Genomic DNA, 16232 nt, shown 5'->3' on the forward strand with positions numbered 1-16232 from the left:
CGCTATAACGTGATTATGTCTTAATTTGTGTCGTTAACTATTGCGTGTACCTTAATAAATTGTTTAAACTATAGAATACTGAATAAGAAAACTGGTAGCATCGATGTCATTTGAAATACTTATGACCAATACATAGGTGGATATTGGGGGGGACTAGGGGGGTTCAAAAACGTAATCAAGCCACACCAGGTGGCTGAAGCGCCTAAAAATATGTGTTTACACTTTACATGAATAAGACAAACATTTTAAGCGAAATGTGACCAGTTATACGCTTATTGATAAATATCTATATACCTACTAATATATCTAGGGATGGCGCTAGAATACTTTGGGGCTCTTTATTTAACTCCTCTATTCTTTTTATATTTTAAACTCGGAGATTTTTTTATCTTAATAAGAAGCATATTGATTAGTAGAAATCAGAAATCTATCAGATGTATGTTTTTCTAGTACAATACATGATATTTGAATTATTTTTAAATCCAAAAATATATTTATGAGTATGTGCATATCAACACATACAGTCATACATTAGTTAAATATAATATAATATTTACGATACCTATACACATAACATTTTAAATTTAGTGAAATTAACAAAAATGCTTAAGTTTAATTTTAATGCATACAAATACTTATTTTTTATTAATAACTAACGATTAAAATATGATTTGTATTAGTTCAAAACTGTTTTTTTTTTTTTGCTTTCTGTGCTGCAAATTGTTTAACAATACGATTATAATCTAATGTTTCCTCAAGTTTTTTTTTCAATTAAAAGTGTAACTATTCTAGATTTCTAAACTGCCGTCATTTTATGTCATTTTATCCTAATGGATATACGAGTAGTGCTGCGTATATATTTTATATAAATTGTTTTTTTTTTTAGTATAATTTGATGAAATAAAATATTTAATGTTCTGTGAGGCATAGTAAAGTGCTGAGCTCTGTGCGGAAACACACCTAACATCTCTTTTGTATCAGCCGAGTATAACTATCACCCACCAAAACCTACTAGAAGTTCTTTTTATCAAAAGATTTTGGATAATATTATCTTTTTCCTTTTTAGATTCTGAACGATGCGTGTTTTTTGTTTTTGTGTCTGTGTACAGCATAACTTGTCGAAATAATGCTTCAATTTCAAACTTCGGGGATGGTTTTTGATGGAAAATTGAATATTCCTGGTGCATTATAGAGGTCAAAAGTAAATGTTTTCTAATAGTTTTCAAAAAATTCGAGAAAAACAAAAAAAAAGTGAGGGAAAAATAGGAAATTTTACGCAAAACCAGTTTTCGAAAAAAAACAATTTTTTTATATGGTTGTAACTCAAAAACTAATCACTGTAAATACTTGAACTTCAAATTTCCACCAAATGTTTATATTAGTGTTATTTATTGGCGCATGGTTAAGTTTTCAAAATATTTTGACGTTTTTGAGTTATTTATAGATAACTGAAACTTTCAATTTTTTTTTTGAAATGTCGATTAAAAAATGTTGGGTCCCAAAAATACTTGAAAATTTAATACAAAGTTTCTTATGAGTTGTTCTTATTGTAGTTCAAATTTTTATGAAATATATCAAAATTGCGAAAATTTGCAAGTAATTTTGTAGTTGAAAAATCATAAAATTTTTTGTGTTTATATCTTAAGTTAAAAAATTCAATACTAAGTTTTCCATAAGTTTTTCTTCAAATAGCTATAGAGAAACTCGAAAAATCATTATAGGAAGAATTTTATGTGCGTTTAAATTTTAAATTTTTACGAAATTGAGCAACGATAACGATTTATCTTCAAACGGTTTTAAATTTAAGTATTTGTTATTATTCAAAAAATGTTAGCCGTAGATAGTTGAAAACTTCACCTGTTATTTGGATTGGAATTTTCTTTACATAATTTAATTTTTAAAATATTTCGCTTATTTTAAGTCTATAGGCATTTGAAGTATTCATTTTTGTTTAGTTTTTTTTTTATAAATATCGATAAAATTGTTTTGACTGATACAAAATATTTGAAAATTTTATAGGAATTTTGCCTCATAAATTAGTGTTATAGTGATTCAAAAATTATAAGAATACATAGGCACAATTTTTTTTTATTTGCATTTGAAGTTCAAATATTGACAAAAATTTTTCAAAATCATGAATATTTGCAAATTATTTTGTAGATATAATTCCTAAAAATGTTTGTTTAAGTAGCTAAGAGTTCCTAGAATTCAATCCAAACTTTTCAATAAATTTATTAAGAAATGAATTAATATATGTATGTTTATACGTATTAGGATCATATTAATAATGTACACAATTATATAAAATAATTGTATGAATTTCATTATATCTAAATGTTTTTTTTTTAAATTTTATTAATATATTTACTCATACGGTATTTCGGTGGTAGATAGTGATGACTATGATTCTTTGTAACTACCTGGGAAATGTACGAAATTAGTGTTTTATAGATAATATATATAGATTTTTTTTTATCCAATATTTTCGGATACCTTAATTATACCTACAACTGAAATTAAAATTTATAATATAAATTTTATAAGTCTTAAATCATGCATGCATGTTTATATCAGGAGGTACGTAAATTCAGTGAAGCGATCTATTACTTTATTAGGTACTTTAAGTTTACAATAAGTCGAAAGCTGCTGGGTGTGAAAAAAAATGGATGTGAAAAGTTAGACGAGACCCAGATACGAGAAACGTACTTATAATTTATATTATATATATGACTCGTTAATCCATTTTTTGGCAATTTATATAGTATATGCAATATATACATTTATTTAGATTTTTCAGTTATATTCAAATGTAAAAACCTTCTAAAACCATCAAGATAATAATTTAATAAGTGATCAGTGTATTGTGTATAATAAAATGAGTTTCATTGAACGACGCGGCTTTTGAAAACAATTTAGCATTTTTGTTACCTACCTTTATAATGTATATATACATATAGTATCATTGGGTGCTGCAATTGTTTGGCGTCCGCCACGAGTATATAAGCTCGTTGGTGATTAATTGTTTTGTTATATTTACGAAAACAGTTGACATATATATATATATATATATAATATAAGAATAAAATATTCTCATCAATTTTAAGTCTAAAGAAACTTCCGGATTTGCCACCTATACTTATACCGTTTTAAATATTAATTATTCGTATATGCGCATTGGTGATACCGCGACGCATAACGTTTTATATGTATATACTGCGGTTCTAAACTAAATATGTATAGTGTATACGTATACTCTATTCATTAATCACTTGTACAGGATTTGTGGGCGTTGCTTTTCGATATTAAAAGTTTATACTTTATAGGTACTGAAATGATCTTAATTTTATATTTGTTAAGTCTTTTCTTTATACTGAAATATACGTATAAATACGATATAATCCTGCTGATTTTTTGTGTAAAAATGTAATAGAATGCATTATAATAGCGAAGCAAATATTTGTATGTGTAGGTTTACGTAAAAAATACGTATATAGTATTTTCATATTGCTACAGTTAGCCGGTAAAAATGAATTATTGGATATTTAGTATTGCTATTTGTTACTTATTTTGAGGCTAATTATTACCAATTCATTACCTACTTATAATTAGTTATTATTAAAATGTTACCTATAATACAATTTTGGCTCTATCATACGATATGGAATAACTAATAACTTACCTTATACGTTAACTTATACTAGCTACATAAACAATAATAATATTTAACAGATTTTGTTCCCTTGTTCGATTTCATATTTTCACGAGTTGATTTAATTTATATACCATCAATATATTTGATGCCCGGTGTTTATGTGGTTTAACTTCATACACCAAATATTCGGGAACCATGTTTATACTCATAGCACGTTTGTCATATTTTTGTGTACATATTTTGGCAAATAATTATAATCTATTTATATGTCTATATTAGATCTTCAGAAATTATGCATATCTTATTAATGTATTTATATGATTTTATTGCATGCAAAATATAGTCTAGAACAATTTTGGTGGACCGCAATCTACAGTATTAGGTTTATGTATAGACCGCATTAGTACTAAATTCGTAAATCGTCGGAAGACCGCACACTCATAAGGATAGTTGAATAACGTAGGTAATATTATGTAAGGCGCGCATGTTTCGTCTGTCGTCCGAGTGCTGTGATAAATAGAATGATTCACCAAGCATGCAGCATATCCACTGCCTTTTCCTCCTTTTCCTTTAATCTAATAAATTTATCTAAATTTTTATTTTTGTGATTTTTAAACATATTTAAATATGGTTTATGTTTTTATAAAAACTTATATTTTTTTATTATTTAGGGGTATAATCTTTTGGCGATACCAATTTATTTTTTAAAAAGAATAGTCAGGTTTTGTTAATAATAAATTAACAATTATTAATCAGTTGACATTTTTAAAAGTGTTGTATTTAAATCAATATTTTAACGATGATTTTTCTGTTGTTAAAATATGTATACTAAGGATTATAATCCTTAAAAATGATTTTACAAAAGTATAAAATATATTATGTAAAAAAAAAAAAAAAAATTACTGTACTTAATTATTTATTTAATTTATCTTGATTTTTTTGATTTGTAAAACCATTTCAATTTATGCATTTATTTCATTAGTAGTATTTAGTAGTTATCATAACTCCCTATCTCTACCCTAAACTGCATACGCTTACAGGAGATAAGTTAATTAAATCTGTAACAAATAATAATATCTAATCTGTAATTTGTGTTTGATTTTTCAAGAATAAATAAATAAATAAATAAAAAAATGTAGTATTGAAAGTATTTTATTTATGCTTTATTAAAGTATAAATCTCGATAGCGTAATATTATAATTACTATAATTAATCATCATAGTCTCCATACTCCATATAGTTTCATTTCTTCTGATCTTTTATCATGGATCTATATATTAACCTAAATTAAATAACATAAAATAATCGTTTGAGTCTGGTTTTGGATACATAAATATTATTGAAAATGATCGGTTTCATAATTTATATTAAAAAAAATGAATTCTCATTAAAAAATCTAGTTTGTGTCACCTTAGAACACTCTTTAAATGCTGTAAAAATCTCTACGTTGATGAAAATGTGGTTCTTAAATATACTTGAAAATGTCAAAATTTAGAACTTAAATAAATTCATCATTAAATTTAAAAAATGGATATGGTTGAGGGGATGCTGGAGTGAATCACCTTGTATAATATAATGATTATGAGAAACGTAGATAATCGGTAGTTGCAGCGCGAGATAAAAATTTCCTAGAACATGCGTACATAATAATGGTAGTTTCGTGAACGAAGGGAGGTGGCTGGACATAATACCGACGCTGTATATTGCTGCATTCGGGCTTAATGACGAAACCTGCCGGAAAGGATGGTCAAAATTGCTTGCGTGCCAAAAGTTTGCGTGTTTAATTAAAACGGGTGATATCTTGCCGGACCTGCCTAAACCTAAATTTTGTTTGCATAAACTTAAGCTTTAATCTTTTGAAGTGAACAATTATTTATATTTGTATGCGTAGACTGCTGTCGCTCGCTAAACATATTATCTGTAGTGTGGTTAGGGTGTGCATGTGCTAAATGTATCGTTGTCTACAGCTGTTATAATATGAGTACCTATATATAACTCTATAAAGTATAGGTGATGTATGACATCATTGTAATAATAATCATGTTTAGTGTAGCGATGATCGTGAATATTATTGAATAGGTTAACGAATTATAATTATAAATCCCTGAGTCATTATACAATTAATCTGACTTCGAAGACGATATATTATTATTTAATAGTTATAGTCTTTTAGTTGTGAACATCATACATATTAGGTACCTGTATATGTAAATACTGTAGAAGCTGATTATGAAACACGAATAATTGATACAATTACTTTATTGAAACATGTCTAGAAATGGACCGCATATTATTGAAAACCAATCGGAGTTGTTGAAACAACATTATAGCTTTTTAAATACAATTATGGAAAAGGTGCAAAGGTACTACTACTATAACACATTATGTTTACTGTCGTTACGTATCGATACTGAATTCCACTTGTCCAATTAATTTCTTTTTTTTTTACTGTTATTTATCGTAAATATAGTACATACTATGCTCTTTACTGTTATCGTTTTAGTTAAGTTTCAGTGTTAGTACCACGCTCGTAAAGGCAGCTAGTATTTGGTTTTTTTAAAAATCTAAAAATGTCTTATCTCTGAGATTCTAAGTTCGGGATAGAAGTGAAATTTTTTGAAGTCATACAATGTGCTTCCAAAAATTAGTTTACGTGATGTCGTAGCTAGATTAAATGTTTCTCATTCAATAGAAATTTGAAAGATCGTTCAAAGATTGAACAGTAAACACGCAGCGTTAAAAAAGAAAATGGTAGTCTGAGAACAAAAAGAGCCGAAAAAGAAAAATGTGTAGACAGAGTAGATGAAAAAGGCTTCGAGAAACATTATCTTTATGAAAATATGATCATTAACTTACTCGAGGCAAGAAACAGACATCGATAGATACATATTTTACATAACTAAAATAATTTTTTTCCATAGAAAATAGTACCAATCATTTAATGAAAATAAATTGATTAATTGACACATTTTCCTTTTACTGTGAATATATTATGTACTCAATGTCTCAATGACAATAAATGATATTTATAAATACAAATATTTAGATAAAACTCGAAATCTATTTTACTAAAAAAATATCTAAGTATAAAATAATTCTATGATTTGATATCTGATAAATAAATAATTATTTTTTAACACGCGGTATTATGTATTAATACATTTTTTTTAAATTAATCTTTTAAGTAATTAATAAACTTAATGATGGATAAAACTAATTTTGTCTCAGCATTTTTTTAAGACTGATATAAAAAAAGTACCTAATTAATTAATAATTGTATATTTTTTATTTTCATTGTTAAAAACTTTCAATGATAAAAACAACATTTTTAACTGTCAATAATTGTGTTAAGTTTTGTGTGACACTTTTTATTTTTTAGCGTATCTATGTTTATTTTGCGATTAAACTAACTAATTAACTAGCAAAAAATCAAATATTTATAGAATAACTGTAAAATCATAATAAATAAATAAAATCTGTAGTTTAGTATTTCACAAATTTAATAAATCGTTGTCAATAACAATATTTAATTAAAGATTATAATATTTGTATGCATAATATGGTTTATTGCCATGATTAAATAATTTATATTGTATAAGGGAAAATTCTCGTTTTATCTTCCAATAAAATACGTATAATATGAATGTGGGATATTGTTTTTCAATATATTTCAATGATAATAATTTTATTATTAATTATGTTGCATAATTGTGGTCACACGGCGTTTAGAATAGGCATTTTGGGTACACTGGTGTCGTGAATTACTGAGTATTCATCATCATAATATTTTAGTTAACACTTATAATAATACTATAGTTAGATTAAAACTTAAAATACAACCAAGTTTGATATGAACTATCATAAGCTTATAACAGTTGGGAAAAATTTTAATAAATTTAAATTTAAATAATATAATTATAGCAATAACTTTTATCTTTAATAGCATTATTAGTTTTTATTTCTATAGTAACATTATATATTTTTGATTTTTAATCTGCACAATAAAAGTATAGTTATATATTGTATATGTGATAAACTGCAAAATATTTAAATGATTAAAAAATGTACATGATATACGAATTCACTCACTGGTAGGAACATAATTTGTTTATAATCGTAAGACAGAAATAAGTAGCATTATAAAACATTTATCTATTTACCGCAAAGCAACAACATTAGTTTCTGCCGTGAAAACAATTAGCGATGAGAGAAATGGCCCACCTGAGAATAAAGCGTAGTGCTATTTATCTTAAGTATAGAAATGAAGAGCAAACGATGCATTTGTTTTTGACCTATACACCAAAACCTCTTAAAAGATAAATGTGATTATACTACGGTATATACTGCATAATATGCATAAATCGAATCTATGACGAAATAATTTACGGATTTAAGTTTAATAAATTATTCAAATAATCTATGCGTGATGTAAAATTTGTATTCATTTTCATCCAATCTCGTCCTAATACTTTGATTTTATTTCCGATCTGATTGAATATCAGTGCACACGTTTTTCGTCTTAGAAAGTTGGGGTGGGGAGTTTTACAAATTTCAAAAATATTCATATCCGTTCATATAAAGATATAATAGTATCCAAATGTTTATCTATTATATAACTTTAAAAAAGAAAGGTTAGGTAGATTATAATTTACAGAGTGATTCACTAAGGAAACTCGTCCCCTTTTTTCTTTAATATCGGAGTTATTCAAACTCTGATTCTCGTCATTTTTAATACACTTGGAAGACCATATTTTCGAATATATGTGATTTTTTACTGCTTATAGATGGTTCAATGGTGGCACAAATTTCTGTTTTTCAAATTGGAATTCCTTTTTTCTAGACAATTTAATATCACAGAAATCATTTTTTTGAATTTTGATTTAGATACATATAATTTTATTAAAAAAAAATCTGCTCAACAATTTACAAAAACAGAAGTTTGTACTACTATAATAAAATTTTTGTGACAAAAAAAATCTCAAGTATTTAAAAATATGGTATTTAAGTGTAGGTACCTATCTAAAAGTTTCAAAAATCTGAATTTAATGAATCCATTATCAAATAAAAATGATGTTGGGCATTTTAGGCGAATCATCATACATATGATTTTTCTTAATCTTTTTACCATTTATAATTTGTTGGGTTGGTTATGACACTTTTGTGAAACTTTTGCATATTTAACGTTGTCTATATAGTTCAATAAACAAAATGGTTTTAAAACAAAAAAAAAATTGTTATACATATTTATATATTTATTTTCTGAATCAAGTTTAATAATTCTCTTCCTGTGGTATTTTTTCATTTGTAGCAAATTTATTTGAAATTATATGGGTTTTTCAGAGTATAGACTTGCTGACAGAAAATTAGCTTCGTTTCTACAAAACATAATTTATTAAAAACGGTAAACTCACTTAAAGCAATCATAGTAACAATGGATATTCGGAAAACTTAATTTCAAAGTTTACAATTTATGTTTAATTAAAAAAAAAAAGAAATCAGAAAAATTATTTACAACCTGAGTAAATAATAATCAATTAATATTATTGACTTGATATATTAATTGATCTAAATTTATTACTCACATATTATGATAATTATTCAATTTTGTATATTACCTATAGTCTTCTATACACATAAAAATGTTTTGTTCGTCATCTAATGACAAATGGTATTAACGCCAAGTTATATTCTTCTACAATACTAATACAGATGTATTTAATATTTACTTAATTAGACTCGGTATAATAATTACTTATAGAAAATAAAATTAAACAACAACACTCAGTGGTTACAAATTTCATATAAATACGATTAAATTCCCGAAGAACTATCAAGTGTAGTATTCTTTAAATCATAAAATGTAATAAACGCTGTTATAATTTAAATAAATCTGTTGTTTAATTTTCGTTTTAGAGTTTTTATTCGGATTTCTACCTAAATTTCGATTAAAAAGCGTAGGGTTATGGTTGGGAATGCTACTGGATTAACAAGTTATATACGTAAGACATATTTTGCGAGAAGTATAATTATAGCTAGGTTCGTTATCTTAACATTTGCTACATTTTTTTTGCGGCCAATCGTTCTAGTTATATTGATATTTAATAGTAATATTTTTTTATTAAATATTTAAAGTAATGCCATGTATTCTAACATTTAATATATTATTATAAAAGGAGATTAACTTACGATGTTAAGACAGACACTATGAATATTTTATATAAATAATATTTTTTGTGATGGGGTAATAATAACACGTAGTAATTTATCATCAGTTAATGATCTATAACAATTATGTATTTATTCAATTATCCTGTAATATATATGGTAGCGGTATCACAAATAAAATCATGATTTTTCATCGAATAATATTATTTTATTTTTAAATATATAAGTTATTTAAAGGCGTAACATTTTACATTACTAAATTTAGGTGAAAAAACCAAGCATCAAAAACAGTGGTACTTCTATAATTTTGTATCTCCACCACGGACGTATTTATGACTTGATGTTCTGTTACTGTAATTAGAATTGGCTTTTATTAAATTATATAATAAAGATAATATGATTATTGGGGCTGTGGATTGTCTATTTTAGCTGAAGAATGCATTTATATGGAAAAATTGGTATCTAGCCTATTGCATTTAGGGAGTTGCAGAAAATTCTCAGAACCAATCGAAAACGCTCACTAAAACTTAAAAGTATCTATGTTAGTTCGTGAAATTAATTGATTTTTGTCTCTAATAATCATCTTGAAAGTTATCGTATCGTATGATATATCATTACTGTTTAAGTCGTTCAAGAACCTTACTTCTACTACCTTATAAAATATACTACACCTATCACATCATAGTCTTTAAACGTTCTTTTTCGATTTCTCTGAGAATAATAGGTCACTGTGAATTTATATTTTATATTACCGCTATTGTAAGGGGGTGGGGACTGATATAAATCACGAATACCCACGAGGCACACTTCGAGAACTTATTTTGAAGCGTTGTTGGGCACATTTTTTGTAGTCGCCAAAGATACCCGGAGTGCGAGGTAGGCATTCGAAAATCAATTTTTGCGCTGTTGAAATCATTTTACAATTGTGTCGTGGGGACATGGCGCCGGTATACCATGGCGTTTTGTCTCGATTAATAATTTCTCTTGCACGACATCCAATTCATTTCAAGGACACGGAAAACTTAAATATAACATCTATGTCACAGTGGGTTGTAAACTGATAACGTAAGATTAAGCCGCTAATATATATAATGTAACTACAACTGTATGGAAAAAAATGTTTATCATAAATAATTTTTTAAAATTAAAAAATGTATTTAACATTGATATTAACATCAAAAATTAATAACTATAGTATCTTACAATTATTATTTTTTTGTAATTGCTAATAGATGTTCCTATTGTTTCATTGTATAATTTTTTGTAAGATAAAACTATGGGCTTCTTTCTGAATGTCAAAATAAGTCTAAACTGATTGAATGGTTTGAGACCAAATTACACAATAACATTATTAAAGCTACATAAATAGATGGAAAATTGTTATAATTTGTTTTACATTTTGAGATTTACTTATTTCTAACAATGATCTAGTTGAGGATTATTAGTATATTTTATAATAGGTACCTACTTTGAAAATGTTTGCATTCATTTTTTAAAATTGTCATACTAAACATTCTTATAGATTAGTGTGAATGTATTTGCCATTTCACGTACGTCATGATGCCGTTAGGATAGTAAGAAGTTTTCTTTTTTTCTTTTGTCGTATTGTTGTATTGTCACAAATAATATGAAAGTGTAATCATTTTAAAATTAATAAGAAAATAAAATAAGGCAAAAAAAAATAAAAATGAATTTTCATATATAAAAAAACTTCCGTCCCATAAATTACCTATGAAATATGGTTAATATTAGTATAGTAGTATTAGGTAGACCGGGTAAATCATTTAACGTATGCTATTTATTATTTCAAAAATTATTAATACTTGGAAAATATTCTTTTTTACATAATTTTTTATTTTTGCATTTTTTATTTCAGCAACATTTTGCTTGCAGTACTTTGTATAAAAATTAAATTTTGGATTAGCAGTTTATTAGATTTAAGTATCTATTTAAAGTTTGATGAATGGATTGGAGTGGTACATTTTGAGTCCTCAAAATGTTGGCTCACTACTCTGCACGTCATACAAACTTTAAATATTTTTAAACAATAAATAAACTACTAGTACAAATACAACATTTGATATTTCTACAAATCCAAATACTAATATAATACTATAATATTCTGCTTAGGAATATGAAATTCAAAATGTATGTTGTCTCTTACAAGAGTTAAAAATTTAAAATCCAATAATTAAGAAAATAGTTAAAAAAATTTTCTACTTTTTTGTTGTTTTTAACGACTTAAAAATGTAAAATAAATATTTTCAAAAACGTTAATGTTTTATAAAATAACGAGTTTTTACGGGTTACGTTAAATGGATCATGCCTATTATTGCGTATTTTTTGTGGCAGTATTATACTGATTGAAAAACATAAAAAACTTTTATCCTTATATACAAATTAGTGTTTATAATATTATATTATATTTATATTGGTTATTAAGACGAATGTATACAGATATGTAATATAAATTAAATAACGTAGACTTCAGCTATAGGTGACCTACTCAGAGTTCAGGAAAACTCGACAGATATTTTAAAAGGTGAGTATACTCGCCACAAATATACATCTTCAGGATTAAGAATGGTGACATATATGTATATGTTATAGTGATTTATGTAAAAAATAATGCCAACTAACAACAGCCGGTTATCATTACATTTTTTATTATTATTCCGTGTTTACTGTATACATTTAGCTGGCAGTCATACTAAACTTCAAGTGTATAACATTATACTTTTAACGATGTCTTTGTCACTCTTTTTCATTTTTTTCTTTTTTTTTTACTAACTACGTAACATACACGACTAACTTGTGATCTGTAATTAAAAAGAAATGACATCGTGATTATATGCGCTTTTATATGCTGTAGAAAATATAACAACAATGTCAGTCTGGCTAACACTGTAGTAAAGTTATTATTTATTTAAAATATACCTAATGATTATTTTTGAAAAATGCGTTTATGAAAAGAAATATATTTGTATTATACAGAAAGTGTATTGTAGGATGATTCACTAAACATGGTAAACCCCTAAAATTACAATTATAATAGTCCATGTATAATAAATACTAGTTTATATATTTTTAAAAATAATTTTAAAATATCAATAAATTCCATATCTCAAAGTTTAAATTAATTAATTATTAAATAAAAAAAATGAATCTTTTAGAGGAGAGTATGTTTAGTGAATCATTCTGTATATTATTGTCAACGAGTATTAATTGTAATGCACGTTGTTGAAGTATGAATTTATAATTTATAATGCATGTTATATAATAAACACATACATAATTATTTTTTAGTAATTTATAATGTGACATAATGTTGAATCTTATTTTAAGTATAAGTTAAGCGTTTTTTTGAGATAAATAGGGCAAAATAATTTTATTTAACAATAAGAACGGTATACTAAAGTACATAATAATATATTATTTGAACTAGTTATTCATCGATATTTCTTACATAATATTTATTTATAGATCAATATTTTGATTACAGGTGCAGATTTATCGGAACGACATGATAGTCGAAGTTTTCCAATAATCAGCAGATCAGGTTAGTTATTTCTGTATTTTTATAATGTTTATATGATGCCAGACAAACTCTTATTGTTTCTATTTTCTACGGAGTAGAACAGTTCATTTAGTATTTGTTATATATTAATGGTGTATGTATAATTGTATAGTGTCTGCAAAGTTCTGTATTGTGACATAAGAATTTTAAGTGACCCTAAGTTCGTTCTTATTTATAGGAATATAGGTTAAACGCTTGAGTAAATTTAAACAAAATATTAAGAATATTGGTCGTCCATTTTGTGATTTGACCCACACATTTTTTTTAGGTGAAATGTTACTTATGTAGTATAAAATATAATGATTTGGATTTTAATTAAACCAAGTACGAGTACTTACTTCAAAGTAGTTGGTGAAATTAGCATTTATAAAATTGCAGATCTCTAAAAAGAATATGATTTTTGTATCATCATTTGTGTTTATTATTTATTGTTTCTATACAAGTTATAAGTGAATTTCTTTATATATCTATCTATATAAATAATTGGTTAAAAATGTTGTTTAACAATTTTTATTTAGATTTTTTTTATTAAAGATGTATATTACGGTTCTGGTAAAAACTTCTTTGATAATATATTTTTTATCATACATACAAATTTGTAACAATTTTAAACGGACAATAGTATAATACGATAGACATGTCTTAAAATGATTAACGATTATGATTATTGTTATTATTAAATGGGCAATAATAATATTAAAGGCATGCCTGTATTTAGGGAGATGCAACTAGAATATTACCCCGAGTGTAATTTTTTGACGGAAGGTTAATGTAAAGGTTTTTAATGGTTAACTGATGGTGCTAGTGTTTTTCATAACTTATGAAATATATATATTTCATTATTTGTTATAAATTATAACCATACCTATTAATAATATATATCTTCATTATGCAATATGTTTTGAATTTTTAATGTATTATTACATTGAAGTATTAAACTAGTTACTGAATATGTGTATTTAAAAAAATATATAATATTTGTAATTGACTTCAGTTCCACGAGCTATTGTTTTAAAATAAAAATCAAACGTTTATTATTTCAATCTTGGCTATTGACAATATTTTAAGATAAAAAAAGTTTTCAATCGAAAATAAGGTTTTTATTACGTTGAAAATGTACAATACTATAATTTAGTAGTATTTTTTATATACTTATATATATATATAATATATATATATATATATATATATATATATATATAAAAAAAAACCGGGCAAGTGCGAGTTGGACTCGCGCACCGAGGGTTCCGTACAAACCTGTAGGTATATAAGTAAAAGTTTTTTTTATTTTTATTGCAAAATGAAATTTCACGGCTGTATTTTTTCAATAAACATCAAATATCGTTTACAGAGAAGGTTTTAATTCCCTCGCAAGTAGTCGCGAGTTTGAAAATATGCGGCTTAAATTGTTATTATTTCTTTCGATTGCGTTGACATAAAAGTTTGATTTTGTTACAGTTTAAAGGTATTATAGACTTAAGTATTTAATATGAATTTTAATTTAATACCTCAACGCGTTCATGAGATAAGGAGTAGTAACTTGAAATTTTCAAAATTGTCAAAAATATTTTTCAAAAATATTTTTTTTTTATATGATGAAACTAAAAATTTACGGTTTTCGTAATTTTTCCTATATCTGTACTATATGACGTGACTTCGTACGAAATTTCAAGATTCTAAGTTCACGGGAAGTACCCTGTAGGTTTTGATTCCCGTGCGAGTTTCGAAAATTTGCGGAAATCTGCGGCCTAAATGGCTGTATCTTTTGATTGCGTTGGCTTAGAAGGTTGATTTTTCTACAGCTTCCAGGGACAGTAGACCTGAGTATCATATACAAATTTCAGTTTGATACCTCCACGCGTTCCTGAGAAAAACGCTCTTGACAGACGGACGGACGGACGGACAACAAAGTGATGTTATAAGGGTTCCGTTTTTTTCTTTTGAAGTACGGAACCCTAAAAAACATGTTGAAACAATAATTTATAACACGGCAAGAAAAATATAGTATGTATTTAAAAAAATAAAATACAACGATATTTATAAAAGATGCAAACAATTAATAATAATAAAAAAAGAAATTGATAATTATTTATATAGTTTGCAAAAATTCAAAAAATGCATTACAATAATATGAATGAATTAAAAAAAAAAAAAATCTGATTCTAAAAACTACACAAATTTTCATAAGAACCCATGTTGTTTAGTTGGTGTTCTTTCATTGCTTCTACCATTTTTGCTTCATAGATTACGTTTATTTCTTCTTGTCTTGCTTGACATCATTTGTCTTTTGTTGGGTGTGGTATAAATGTATAATCATAAGTTAGCGTAAAGACGACCTTATCTCAAACTCAACTGCCGTTTTAATTCTGATAGCCATAATTATTTCTCTATATCCGTTGACTTATTTAGCGTTAAGTATGATTCAGGTCCGAAGCCGATGAACAAATTTTTTTTAAGTCTGATGGTATTAATTTTTCATAGTTCCCTTGACCACATTTCCTTCGAGTGCGATGTTGACCTCAGTTTCGAATTCGACACGAGTTCTTCCGACTTCGATTGCCTTTCGGTTACAACCACGGACCTTATATTAACGCTCAGCGTTATTTAAGAGACGTGGAGGGTCACGACCTTTGCGTGCCGCATGACATGACGGGCGAATGTTTGTGTGTCGACAAATGGACGACGAATTTGGCAGTGGCCGTTTCCCGCGTACCATTTTTTAAGTCACAAGACTTGTAGTTTTCGGTGTCACTACTTCCTCAATAAAACCACACATCCGAACGTTTTAGAAAATATGTACTTTTTAGTAAAATTATAATTATAGGTAAGAATAAAATC

At 26.2% G+C, this 16232-nt stretch overlaps 1 protein-coding gene across 2 annotated transcripts in view; it reads left to right on the forward strand.

Moving 5' to 3' along the window:
- The window catches only part of LOC114119340 (uncharacterized), a 164561-nt gene that overhangs the window by 9687 nt on the left and 138642 nt on the right, over positions 1–16232 (forward strand). For both annotated transcript variants that reach the window (XR_007605440.1, XM_027980857.2), the window contains exon 2: positions 13320–13376. The gene's annotated coding sequence lies outside the window, so the exon portion shown is untranslated. The remainder of the gene's footprint in view (positions 1–13319; positions 13377–16232) is intronic.

The sequence above is a fragment of the Aphis gossypii genome, chromosome 3 (assembly GCF_020184175.1).
Source record: "Aphis gossypii isolate Hap1 chromosome 3, ASM2018417v2, whole genome shotgun sequence".
Classification (NCBI taxonomy): domain Eukaryota; kingdom Metazoa; phylum Arthropoda; class Insecta; order Hemiptera; family Aphididae; genus Aphis; species Aphis gossypii.